This window comes from Cryptomeria japonica, chromosome 6 (assembly GCF_030272615.1).
Source record: "Cryptomeria japonica chromosome 6, Sugi_1.0, whole genome shotgun sequence".
Taxonomy (NCBI): Eukaryota; Viridiplantae; Streptophyta; class Pinopsida; order Cupressales; family Cupressaceae; genus Cryptomeria; species Cryptomeria japonica.
In genome coordinates, this window is record NC_081410.1 from 179902535 (window position 1) to 179917100 (window position 14566).

General features: G+C 34.2%; 1 long non-coding RNA gene across 3 annotated transcripts in view; it reads left to right on the forward strand.

Moving 5' to 3' along the window:
* LOC131044356 (uncharacterized) overlaps window positions 1-13583 on the forward strand; it is an 88513-nt gene extending 74930 nt beyond the window's left edge. For all 3 annotated transcript variants that reach the window (XR_009105645.2, XR_009105646.2, XR_009105647.2), the window contains one exon: window positions 13269-13583. This is a non-coding gene — a long non-coding RNA (uncharacterized LOC131044356). The remainder of the gene's footprint in view (window positions 1-13268) is intronic.
* The last annotated feature ends 983 nt before the right edge of the window (window positions 13584-14566 follow it).

Genomic DNA, 14566 nt, shown 5'->3' on the forward strand with positions numbered 1-14566 from the left:
GAGATGTTAAAGTATGACACCACAAGCGTTGGCATTTTTAGATACCTACATTTCTTGACTATTATTTGAAACAACACTCATAATCACATTGTCTCAAAGAGGGGCAAAATGAGTGTTGTTTCAAAGAATAGTCAAGAAATATGCCCTAGACTATGACAAGGATATATTTATTCCCCCTAGAGGAAGTGGTCGGAAAAATCCAAAAAAGAGGCCTATTGATCGACAACGACAACATGAAACCACTAGTCCAAACAGACTGAAAATCAAAGATCGAATGCACACGATACAAGTGTTACAAGGCACAAAATACTATGACTAATACATCTAGGGAAAGGTGCATGTCCATCTACATAGTAAAAAAGGCTATAGAAGGAGAGGGGAGGGGTGAAAATGGGTCATTTTCACTCTCTAATGAGGCAAATTTGAGCTCTGGACTAAGGAGATTGCATAAGGATACAAGCATGACAAGACCAAGGACATAAAGAGTTGTACCCTCAGGACATGAAATAGATCAAGAGGACAGAGAGAGCTCAGTGTGATAGAGACACACATGCTCATTATGATTGAGATATCTTTTGCTATTATGTTCTTAGCTTGTAGGCCATACTAGGACAAGCAATTCGATTTTATACTCTGACACTTTTGATATATATATGATATGATATGCACTTCTTCTATCTATATGATGCCATGTACGGATGCATTATGCACATTTCATATGATGCAATGAATGAAATATGTGTTTATGATTCTGGATATCTCTTTATGAGATGGAATGGATAATGATGTCATGCAAATGCTTCATTTCATTTTTTTTCGTGGAAATTAATGAATGATAATGATGTACATATGATGCGTTTGTTTTTGTAATGCAATAAATGATTATGATGTGCAAATGTACTAACCAACAAATGCAAGATGCAAATTGTTTTTGGCATATCAAAGTACTAAACCAAATGAACTGCAAGGACATACATAAGAAATGTTAGTAAGAGAAAATCAGATGAAGAAGAGTTCGGTGTGAAGGAAAAAAATTGCTTTCTCAAATGCACAATAGTAGGTGAAAACCTTTATTTGATATGGCAAAATGGATGCGGTGCACCATGGAAATGAAGGCCAGGGTGATAATGAAATCCGTTTGCGTAAAACTGACACTTCACAGACAAGGAATGAATCAAGACATCCTAAGACATTAAGTGTGTCAAAGGTTGAGGTATGTGTGGCGTTCACAAAGTGAACGTTCTTATCACAGACACCAAAGACATATTTGCCCCAGAATGCTATAAAACACTCCACAAATAGAAGACAAAATCGAAAATGACCATGAACCATCCCTGCCATTCTAAATCATTCAATGACATCATCGAGTAGCATAGGAACACGATCAAAGATAAATCCATGAAAAATAAGATGCCCAAATTCAAACAAGTCAAACAAACATCCTGATCTTCATTGTCAAAAGTGATAATCATTGTATTTAAAGGACAATCATGTTGTCAGGTTTTACGAAATGCAGTACCCCGTCTAATATAGGACGTAGTCTGGTTTCGAGTATGCCACACCCTATATAAGACCTATGATAATGGACTAAAGACTAGTGATGTTGATGTTATTGGATTGATAGAACAACTTGATTAGTTTGAATGCTTGGTTTGATTGAACAGTTCATTTGTTGATGCGTGATATGTTTAAGCACAATGTTTAGTGTGTTTCTGTTTGACATCTACTCAAATGTTTGTCTATGTACAAAGGGGACAGTTTATTGGTGAAATAAAAAGTGATTGTTTTTGGATTTTTTTATGTTTTCTAATTTTTAGGGTTTTTGAAATTTTTAATTTTTTGTGCTTTTTTTTAAGGACATTTTACGATGTTTTTGATATTTTCAGGACATTTTTCAATTTTTTTTTTAATTTCAAGTTGTTTTACAATTTTTTTGTGTTTATTTCAAAACATTTTTCAAGTATTTTGTGTTTATTTCAGGACATTATTTGATTTTTTTGAATTTTTCGGGATTTTATTTGATTTTTATGATTTTTCCCCCAGTGTCTAGCAAGGCAAGGAATGTGACGAATGGATAAAAAGAGCTTGCTGAAATGTTGGTGGATAGAAATAAGATAAAGGCCATATATGATGAAGATAGAGCAGATTCAATTTCCAAGGGCTTTCATGCGATGGGATAAGGTGACTAGATATGATTATGTAAAGCAATGGCATGGCATGAGGGACATGTCAAGAGGGTTTTGAAACCATGTTTTGCTTTTTATGTCCTTATGTTAGATAAAAGATCAAGGGCAAAAAAGAGTGTATGGATGGTTGTAGGATATAAATAGGATAAGCAAGATAAAAAAAAAATGGATAAGAGACATGAACAGGATAAGGATGTGATAGGCTAAGGGATAATGACAAAAGGTTGCAATAAGCCAAGGAATATGGATGAAAGGTTATAATAAGCCAATGGATAAAGACCAAAAGCTGTGATAAACTGAAAGATGCAAATAGGATGGATGACACTCATGAAAGACCTCAACCTTGTCAATATGAAAGGTGGAAAAGGGAATATGGATAGGAGGGACAATAGGATAATGGAGGAGCATGACAGGGTATGATAGGATAATGAAGGGTGAAAGGATAATGAAGGCCAATATGATATGATAGGATAGTATAAATGAAACCTACCCCCAAGTATGGTATGTAAGAAGTTCATATATTACAAATGACGCATGTTTGCCAGGTTTTCATCATGGTACTTGTCCAAGGCACCTGTTTGCCAGGTTTTCACTAGAGGACGAATTATTTTTCTTTTCTTTTTTTTTCTCTTGTTTTTTTCTATTTTAACCTTTTTTTAGTAGAAAATGGACACATGATAGGGGATGGAAGGATTCAAGCATCTTTTTGTTTGGGTAGTAGCTTTGAAAAAAATGAACCATGACCATTAAAAGTATTCTCAAAGACAATGGCGGGATAATGACCTAGAAATGAGATGGGACTAAGGATTTAGGTCAAGGATTGGATCAGAGGGATGGAAGGATGGAAAATATGCACTGGATAATGGATAGAATATTGGAAGAATTGTGCTTGAGTGGATGAAAATGTTGGCAAGATCAACATTGACATGTACCTTGAGCGGTGGTGGAGTAATAGAGGAAAAGTGGATTTTGGATATTGGGATTTTGATGGAGGAAAAACTATGAATTTTGGGACATAAGAACCCAAAATGGATAAAGGAGGAGTAGATTTGAAAGGTTTGGATGGAGGAATAGAAATTTTGGATGTCAATTTGGATTTTTCTTTAGACTGTTGTGCTTCAAGAAGTTGCTTAGGAATCCACATGCTTTTTTATTTTTCATTCTTTTGTGGTTCCTTGGATTGCATTGCTTCTATAAGGGATTTAGGAACCCATATATACTTTGACTTTTTCTTTTTGAGAAATAGGCCTTTATGGCCTTTTGAATTTTTCTTTTTCTTTTTGGAACATATTTTTCTTTGTTTTGACATGTCTATTAGATGGGACATGTTGATCCTTGAATGCATGTGGATTTTTGGATTTATAACTTTTATGCTTGGCATCCAAATTAATTGGAGTGGGAAACAAATGTGTGGACAAATAGGAGTGATATGGAGGTCTTTTGGATGGGTGGAAGGTTCTCAAAGATGTGTGCCTTTTCTGACCTTGAATATGGGACGAAGGGATATAAGGACCCAAAATGGATGGAGGGGATGAAGGGGATGAAGGGGTAGGTATATGTTTGGATTTCAGAAGGATGCGAGGTTTAGAAGGGATACCAACATCTTGAGAAATGTCACTGAGGTCATGATCATTAAGATTTTCTTTAACATTGAGGGGATCTTTCTTGTGAAGGTCTACCCCTTTGCCTTTATAAACATTTTGACCTATAGGATACTCCTTTATTTGGGAAGAAGATGCAAGTTCATTATGAGGTGGATGTGATATGATGGGAATGATTGGATCGTGAAGTGGATCAGACTGGACTGAAGTGGATTTATGAACATCTTGCACCAACATATTAGGATCATGAGGGGGATTAGGATCAATGATAGGTTCTTCATGAGATGAAGTGAGAGGAATAATGGGATCATCAAAGGGAATCAAATCTTGGAGTGTATATGTTGGATTAGGACATGAATATGGAGGAACAAGGGTATCTTGTGGAGGATCTAAAGGAATGATAGGATCTTTTAGTCAACATGAATCTGGAAGGATACTTTGATATTAACAAGGAGGAAGATCTTTGGATTTCTCTTTAAAGGTGCTATGCTTTTGACTTTCAATGGGATTATTAGGAAGAATGGAAGGGAATATCTTGATCTTTCTCGAGGAGTTGAATTCCAATAGGAATTGAAAAGGTGTGGTTTTCTTGGATAGGAATAGGGGGATCATCAAAGGGAATGACATCTTGGTCAAATTTAGTATGCAATGGAAAATTTTAAGGGTGTTGATCTTGATTCGTTTCAAGACTTATTTCTTCATGCTCTGAATCATCCTCTTGACATAGGGTTAGACTTTGGACATGCACGAGGGGTTTTGGCAAGGAATAAATGCTTTGACATGAGAGGGATGGACTTTGTATGGGACTCTCTAAAAGGGAAGCATCTAGTGGCATTGAATCTTGCATTTTCAAATAGTATAAGGGATTTGTATAAACAAAAAAGTTAGAGTGTATTTTTGGTTGCAGACAACCCTTGGGAGGATGCATTATTAGGTGTATCATTGGGAGGAGATGGTGGAAATTGCTCTTGTGAAACTTCAAGATCTGATGGAACGAGAGGAGTGAACGCCACTTGACAATCAATTTCTTGATGGAGAGATGAACCATTGCTAGACATGGGTTGAATTTGTTGCTGGTATTGGACAAGTGGAATTTTCGTCTTTTGTTTTGAAATGCTATTTTGGACTTGATTTGTTTGAACTTTTTGTGGGACACAAATTTCTTGCTCAAGACTTGAGGCCAGGTCTCTTATAATGCGTGGGAAGTATTTTCAAGGATTGATTAAGATTTCTTGGTCCAAAAATTTGACAAATTCAGGATTGTTCATTACCTCAATAACTTCAAAATTTGTGTATGATTCGTCATTTGAATCTACCTCTTCTTAGAAATCTGGTATTGATTTAACTCGAATATAACCATAATCTGGATGAAAGATGCATTGACCATCTACCAAGGGTCTTTGTGGGTAGGGACCTTGACTCCATAAAACCCACATGCAATAATAGATCCTCACGTAAAACCTACATGCAACAACAAATCAACACTTGAAACCTGCATGCAACAATAAATTAGTACCTAAAACCTACATGCAACAACATATTAGCACCAAAAACTTGCATGCAAGAACAAATCCACACATAAAACATGTATGCAAACATAAGACTCACAAAATTGTCAGATTTACGTGTTCACGTAAGGTTCACCAGGAAATGTCCATAGGAAATCGGGAAAAGACATCAAAAGCATAAACGTTAGGCAACCACAAACCTATTTTGTAATGAAATCCAATCCTAATACATTCAATAGAAGAATGGAAAACAAAACATCAAAAGCGCAAACCATAAAAAAGCACAGATGTCTCCTTCGTTGAACTCCATTGTCCTTTCACCTTCAAATGTGATTTTGTGGATTTCACCTACAAATGCAAAGTTGATTGGAAGCAAGATTGTGAGATGAAAATGACAACGTAAGGGTACTCGAAGCGTGGTTGTTAAAATGATTGAAAAAAAGAAGCTCAATTTATAGACCAAAATTGAGGCAAATCATGAAATTAGAATTATTGATTCGAAAAAGGGAAATTGATTTGTAATTGGCATAATTGAATGACAAAATTTATGACAAGTTTCCATGCGAAAATATGACAAATTGAGAGCAAATTATGGTCATAAATTATGACACAATCCTGCACAAAATTTGCTTCATGACTTATGACATGATTGAGGAAAAATAGCTTCCAAATTATATGACAAATTAGCTACGAAAATAGCTTGACAAATCATGACAAAGGGAAGCATATAAAGAGGAGAAATTAGTGGAAAAAGTTAGGAGGGAAAATTAGTGGGATTTTAAATTTGAAAAATTAGAAAATTAGGTAGAAAAGGGGAAATTAGAGAATTAGGAAAATTAGGAATAGGAATTAGATGACATTTATTAATTAATGCATAAAAGACGAATTAGCCAATTAAATGAAGTATTTAATTGTGACATGAAAGACTTAGGAAAAATGAATAAATTCACTTAACCTAAAAGAGAAATGTTAATAGGGTTACATGAATAAATCATTGAACCCTAGGAGAAATTAGGTCATGACAAAATTGAAGCCAATAAATGATAAAGATTGCAATAGAAGGGACAAAATGAAAAAGGTTTGATAATGACAAGAAACCGATATTGATTGATTGATGAAGATCAATGACAAACTGATCAAGATTAACAAAAGGACCAAATTGATTGATGACAAATGATAAAGAATCAATAACTAATCGATCAAAAAATAATGATTGATTGAGATCAATGACAAATTGATCAAAGATTGATAAAATGTCAATTTGATGAAGGTTGACTCAATACTGAGATTGACAAAGACTGATGACAAATCGATCGCAAATTGACAAGATTGATTGATAATTGACAACTGAAAGAGGATCCAAAATGATAAAAAATGATTGAAGATGATTAAAAATTGATTGAAATTGATTGAAACTAGGACAAGGATTGACGATGTTCAATTGACATGATAAGATGATCATGACCAATTATTGCAATTTGAGGATGACATTGACAAAGACCTATTTGCAAATGCGAAAAATGCAATCGAAGGGGAAAGAAGTTTAGAAGAATGACAAGATGTTGAGAAATGATAAAGATCGAGTGCACGACATAGAAGAAATGTTAATAAGATGTAAAAACCCTAAAATAAGGTCACGTGAACATTTTAAAGTATGACACCACAAGCGTTGACCATTTTTAGATGTCGACATTTCATAATGCAACATTTCATCCATGTTTTTTATCTATCATACCATTATCATGCTGAATTTCATACTCATATCCCATCATCTCATACTCATATATTGAATCAAATTCACATAATCTTGCATGATGGAGCACAATCAAGCACATGCTACATCATTGAGCACACATTTGATTGGAGAACAATCAAATTAAGAGGACATTGGTTTGCTTTTAATTGTTGTTATTGCTTTCTAATCTCCTTTTTAACAACATTCTCAATCTTGAGGTGTTTGAGTGAATTTTGTGTTAGCTTAGATTGTTTAGCTTAGGTTTTCAATCATTTGTGCTTGCACACAATTTTCATCACACAATTTTATTAAAAAAATTAGATGATTCAATTTGATTAATTATTAGCATAAGTTGGTGATAATTTGAAAAATGTAAATCTTTCTATATAAAAATGAATAAACAATGAATCTTTTGTTGTAAAATTCATATGTACTTTTATTATTATGTTATTTAGTATATATGTTGTACCTTGAAGGCTAAATAAATCATACAAGAAAGTGGTATTAATATTGTGTTAAGCTTGGTAGAGAAAAGGGGAGGGATACCCATATTGGAACCTTTTTCTAGACTTCTATGGGACAATATAGAGTTGCTCAATCTAATTGATTTGAAACCATCTAATGGAGTATACACTTGGAATAATAGAAGGTGTGGAACTAATGCTATTTATGAGCGATTGGATATTATCTCCTACTTTTGCATAGGGAATATTTGGACCATTAGCTTTAAGATTCTGGATTAGAGAGGCTTTGATCATTGGCCAATCAAACTTTCAGTGACATCTTTTAGAATACCTAAGAATCCTTCATTCAAGTTTCAACTCATGTGACTTTGTGATTACTTGCTTCAAGGTTTTATGGATGTCTGGTGGTGACAAGGTAGTCCTTATGGTGCAACAATGTATTCTTTTATTAAAAAAATGCAATTTTTGAAATACAAGCTCAAAAGGTGGAATAGGTAATGCTTTGGCAATCTTCATGTCACTAAAAGAGCAATTCATGAGCATCTTGTTGGTTTTACTCGTCAAAATTGTGATCATGGTTTAACAGAGGATTTAAGTAGGGCAAAGTCTTAGACTGTAAAGGAACATGAGGGGTGGAAGCTTTGAGAAGATTTTTTTTGGAAATAAAATGAACGAGCTAATTGGCTCTAAGAAAATGACAAAAATATGACTTTCTTTCATCACTCTATTAAACTCACATGAATGGGAGTTATATTTCCTCTCTAGTTAATTTTGAAGGAGTTCAGTTGACATCCCTGCAAGTGATGTCTTGTGCAGCTACACACTTCTATTCAACTTTGTTTACTGAAGATTCTCATCTTGCTAGCGATGGGGAGACTTTGATTATGGATTGTATTATGTTTTTAGTCACTAATGTGATGAATGATGCTCTAGTTCGATTAGTCACTTTATCAAAATTGGTGGAGTTTATTTTTGGAATGACTAAAGGCAAAGCTCCTAATGGTTTTCCAAACTATTTTTTCTTAAGAGTTTTGGGGTGTTATTTAATCTAATCTTTTGGGAGTGGTTTAGGAGTCAAAAAGTAGTAAACAAATGATTTGTACCTTGAATTCTACTTTTTTGGTTCTTATTCCACTAAAATAAAGGGGCTAATAGTTTGGATTACTTTCAATCTATTTCTCTTTGTAATGTGCTGTATAAAATTATTATTAAATTGATTGCAAAAAGGTGAAAGACTTGCCTTTAGTAATCTTGGAAGAGCAAGGGGGATTTGTAGCTAGAAGACAAATTCTAGATGGGGTGGTGATTGCTACAAAGGTTATTCACTTTGTGGAAGGGGCTAATAGTTTGAATTACTTTCGGTCCATTGCTCTTTGTAATGTGTTGTATAAAATTATTATTAAATTGATTGCAAAAATGTGCAAGACTTGCCTTACTTCAATAAACTTGGAAAAGCAAAAGGGATTTGTAGCTAGAAGACAAATTCTAGATGGGGTGGTGATTGCTACAAAGGTTATTCACTCTGTGGAAGTGTCCAAGGAAAAGGACATTTTCATCAAGATGGACATTGAAAAAGCTTATGATAGAGTTAAATGACAATTCTTGCATAAAATTCTTCTAGCTTTTGGTTTTAGTACTGAATGGGTGAATTGGAATAAATTGTGTTACTTCCACATCTTTCTCAGATATTATCAATAATGAGCCTTCTGAGTTATTTGGGGCTTCTCAGGGTCTCCGCCAAGGAGATCCTTTATCTACCTATTTGTTTATTATCATGGTCGAGGGATTTGATACATTCACTAAATCTTAGGTGGCCCAAGGTTTGATTCAAGGCTCAAATTAGGGTGATGGATTTCCAAATCAACCCCACTTGCAATTTGTGGATGGTAATGATTTAATGGGTACAACCCACATACAAGAAGCAAATAATTTCAAAAAACCTTTGGATATTTATTAAGTCATTTTAGGACAAAAGTCACTAAGCACAAATCTTATACCTATTTTTTTAATACTCCCGAGCCTGTTTAGATATGAGTTGATGATATTTTGCGATTTCAAATTGTTTCTCTTCCTTTTGCTTCTCTTGGTATTTAGCTGGTTGTGGGTAGGTATCTTAGGGGGTAATGACACAAATTGTTAGATAAGTTACATGAGAGGATCAATCACCGAAGTCAATGATGGCTCTCGACTTTAGGAAGGGTGACTCTTCAAAAGTTTCTAATCCAAGCTCTCCCTATTTACAAGCGTTGTTTTTACATGGCTCCTTTGTATTTATTAAGGAATTTGATTCTCTTTCTTAGCAATTCCTTTGGAGTGTCACATGCATTTATTAATTCTAAGCCACATATCTAATGGGTGTGAATATTGAATAATTTGGCCATATAAATTCAATTGGATCCAAATTTTATTAGCTGTCAGAGAACTTGAGGTCTTCTCATCAATTAATATAATTCAATGGCACAATAATTTTTTGTCTTTTGGTTCAGTGTTATTGAAGGCATCATCTTAATTTATCATTGGTGCATATTGGGGTCCATTTTAATTATTGGTGGTGATTTTATTATTGGCAGTAACATGGAGCAAGTCACAATTTTTGGTGGCATCGATCTTTCATTGGACCGAGTTTAATTGGTTTCTTTGGTCTTCTTTGCATCGATTGGAGAATTCATATCGTGTGGTGCAGGAAACCCCACCACCTCACCACCACTCATTGGGTGATCATGTCCTATTTTTTCTCATGTTCTTACTTTGAAATATGGTTTTGTTTCTTCTTAAAGGGAGAAAAATGGTTTGCAAGCTTTGGATCATATTTTTATTTTAGTCACTTATCATTCTTGTAGGTGTTTCTTTCCCTCCTATGGAGGGATATTTATTAGATTCTCATAATGGATGTAGTTCTTGGGGGTATTGATGTTAAGGCCTCCACACATCACGTGTCCTTCAATTGTATAAATCTTGCATATCTCTTTTTTGGAGAGGAGTTTTATCCCATTGGGTTTCCTCCTTTTCTTCATTTGTAGGAGATTAGCTACATGATTAGTTGTGCATGGGTACCTAACATGGCCTAGTCATCATGACCCATATATTGCATCTTTATAATTAATCTTGCACAATAATTTTTCTCCCTAAGTTGCACTCAAGGGGGTTGTTTGTGTGAATAAAGACATTCCCTAACTAGTTATTGGTTAGCACCTATTCACACATGTTAATTTTACTTAGTATAACTTAGTTGTCACATGAAACAATCATTTAATGTTGTTTATTTTAGTTATCTTAGGTGTCATTCTAGATATAGAATGATTTAATATCATGCATGTAATTTTGTCAAAAGGTAGTTGTAACTACTTTATCCTCACTTGCCTATATAAGCACTCTCATTGTAACATATCAATTCAAATCAATACATATTTACTCGTGATATTTCATCTATCTCACTCTTTATGTGGAATTCATTGTAGTCGAGATCCTAGCTTGGGAGCTTTTCTCTAACATGGATGATTAGTTGTTGGATCTTGATAACTTGGTGAGAGCAATGTGTGAGTATGAATCACTGGAGTTCTCTATTGGGTTGTACTTGGATGCATCTCTGACAAATAAAAAAAAAAGATCAAGGTTATGATCATGTATTTGATAACTTTTGATATAAAACATTAAGTGATATTGAAGATAAATTGCCCAAGAATCTATAAGAAGTATTGACAAAGAAGAGAAAGGATGCAATGTTGAAGAAATCAAACATTCAAGGACACAAGTGTTAGATATAGTAACTAGTCCATTGTATAAGGAAAAAAGAATATAAGTTAAACATGCCCTCAACACAAGATTCAAGATGGAAGAAAGAGTGAATTTGATCATGGGAGGTGATTCATAAGACAAAAAAGAATGACTAAATAGATGAAAGATGAAGCTAAGGAAGAAGTAAAAAATATAAAGAGTAGTTTTCCTTCTCCTTCAGAGAGGATAAACATAGGATCTAGTATAGGAGAAATAAGAACCAACATGACAAATCTGGGAAAGAAGACAAAGGAGCAAAAGGTTGAAGTTGTTGGTCTAGAGACTGATCCTAGTAATCAAGTAGAAGAAGGATGGGATTTAGAGAATGTGGTAATGGAGATTCTAGAAGACACTAGGAAGGAAGACACAAATGAAGGTCTAGAGAAGTAGAAGACAGAAAAAAGAACTGAAGAAAAGGTAGAAGAAAAGACAAAAGAGAAGGAGAAACCTATGAAAGACAAGGAGATGGAGAAGAAATTGAAGGTCAGAAGGATGTTAGTGGGAGAATCTTTCGGACTCTCCAGAGATTCTAGAATAGAATTGTTGCAACTGCAAACCAAATTTGAACCTACCATTACATCAAAGATTTTTCACATGTCTATGACACATGGGAAGTTAGATTTTGGATAAGTTGTCACCCCTTCATATGTTGCATCTGGGTGATGTTCTCCACCACACAAGAAGGAAGAATTATTTTGCATCTAAGGTGAAATGTACTGAGATGACCGATGAGATGGTAAAGTTTCTCCATGACAAACCTAGGGAGGTAACGATTCATGAGACTCTTAGTGAGTTCCTGAACAAGTGTGCAGATGGACACACTCGACTGCAAGAAAGCATAAGTGATTTTGAAAATAATGTAGATAGTATTTTGGAAATATATAAATTTTTGTTATTAGTGGCTTGAGTCGACCTAAGAAATTCATAATCAAATAAACAATTTTGAAGCTTGAATTGTATAGTTGTCCATGTCAATGGAGTTGAAGAGAGATGGAGATGGTAAAGGGAGAGTTCAACTAGAGAATATGCACATCAAATTTAACTTATTGATTAATGAAAAGGAGCATACCAAGAAGGATTTTTACTAGTTGAGAGATATTGTAGATATGCACCTCATAGTATGGTCAAGGTTCTTGAAGACTCTCATAAACTAAACAAGATAGTGAAGGCTCCAACAAGTTGTGCAAATAATCTTCTTTTGAAGATGGAAAGTCAACATAATACTTTGGTCTCTACAAGAGTTGATTGAAATAATCTTTGGGCTCTACTAAAGTTCATTAATAAAAGTATAATACCCCCAACCTAGTAATGTACTTAGATTATTTTCATTAGTTTTTGGTAAGACAATTTTAATTTTGTTAGTGACATAGTTTTGGTTTCTGATTTTGAGTAAGTGTTGTAGTTAGGGAGATTGTATATAGTCAGTTGATTTTTTGCTATAAGACACAATTTGTCTTTGATGTCAAAGGGGGAGTGATATTGGAATTGGTACAAGTGTTGCCATTATTGACAAAATGGGATATTGTTGTAAATATGAGTTCTTGTTGTCATTGATGTCAAACTTGTTGATCTAGATGTGTAACTTAGTAGCGTTTTTTGGTTTGGATGTGGTCTAGTTTAATACAGTAATAATGGGTTAGCTTTGTGATTATGTATATCTATTGAATCTATTTGTGGTTGCTTCAAAAGACTTATAAAGATGTATCTTGAAGTTTTTAGATCTTTGGTGTTGATTTCTAGGCTTTATAACTAATGTTCATGCATGCATGACTATTTCAATGTCAGTGTATATGAATGTGTTGCATTCATATGTTGACTAGTACTTTTGGTGATGTGGCTTAATTATTCAATGTTGTGGATATTTGGTGATGTCATCTTGGGCATCTTCTTGTGTCTTTCATGGTCTGCATCATAATCGGTGTTAGTTGAATTGGTATACTTTAACTACTTTATCTTTTACTCTTGACCTATAATGTTTTAGTTTGTGTGATTTCTTGTAGATCTATGGGCAATGATTTAGGATGGTTAGGAAGGTGTGCCGACATGGTGTGATGCCTCACTCTTCTCTTTTCACCTTTCACAATACATTGGAGATTGGTTTTGGGCTAACTATTTTGTATTTGCACATTACATCTAATTAGGCTGACCTAATTGATATTGTTGAGATTGTAGATGATTTATAAAGGGTGGAATCATTGTGGAAAGTGATAGATAAGTTGCGTGAGTTGTGTGAAGCAAATGTGAAGTATTATAGAGGTCTAGAAGTATAACAAAGCAATAATGAAGATAATTTTTTATGTGTTTTGAACAGTGAACTATGATCAACATTTCAATGGATATGGTTATTTACAAATCAATCCTATTGATGTTACTCTATCAAAAAAAATAATCTTGCCCTGAAAAAGTTATCTTCAGTGTTTGCAAGTTCTTATTGTAACTTTCCCTAAGGTTGTGCACCTTAGTCTTGCAAGTCATCTTAGGGGTAGTGAGCTCCTTGGCCGTTGGCCTAAACATTGTATCTTGTTTATCCTATAGTGAGATAGTTCTCATGGTGGTTTTTTCTAGTTTGGGTTTCTACGTTAAAATCTTGGTGTTCATATGTGGTTGCTCTTGTGGTTTCAACTGTTTAATTTCATGCACATGGTAGATGGAATGAATGTTAAGTAGAAGAGTTAAATTTAATTAAGTTTTTGTGTATATTGATTCATCCCACCGACCCCCCTCCCCCGCTTTGAGCCTCTAGTAGTGTTCAATAGATAATTTCATCTAAATATAAGTTATGCTGAAGTTTAATACCAAATTGAATCCTTGATTCTATATTGAAACTATATCAATATAATACAAAAAAGTTAATGGAACTTCTATAATCAATATTTTAGAAAGGACTTTTACTCCTATCAAAAGTCAATCGTTTCAAAATTAGCATTGAAAGGGGCTAAAGCACAATGTTGTGTCACACTTGAGGCCAACTGAATAAGTTCAGCCGAACCTATTTGGCTGCCACGTGGCAACAAATGGCATCCCCATGGCACCTAAATGGCACAAAAAGTTCGTCTAAACTAATTTATTATATATTTTGACTTTTTCTTAGCTCCCGCCATTTAATAGCTAGGGGATTTAGAGGTTCGGTTGAATCACAAAGAGAACTAAGTGTGCCAAGTCTCCCATATTCCAGGGATGTACAAATTTCTTCCCCCTTTTTTTGTCTTTTGTTTTTCTGGTTTATCAATATTTTGAAAACCCTTACTATTAAACCATAAAAAATTATAATCAATACACATACACATGCATACATAGA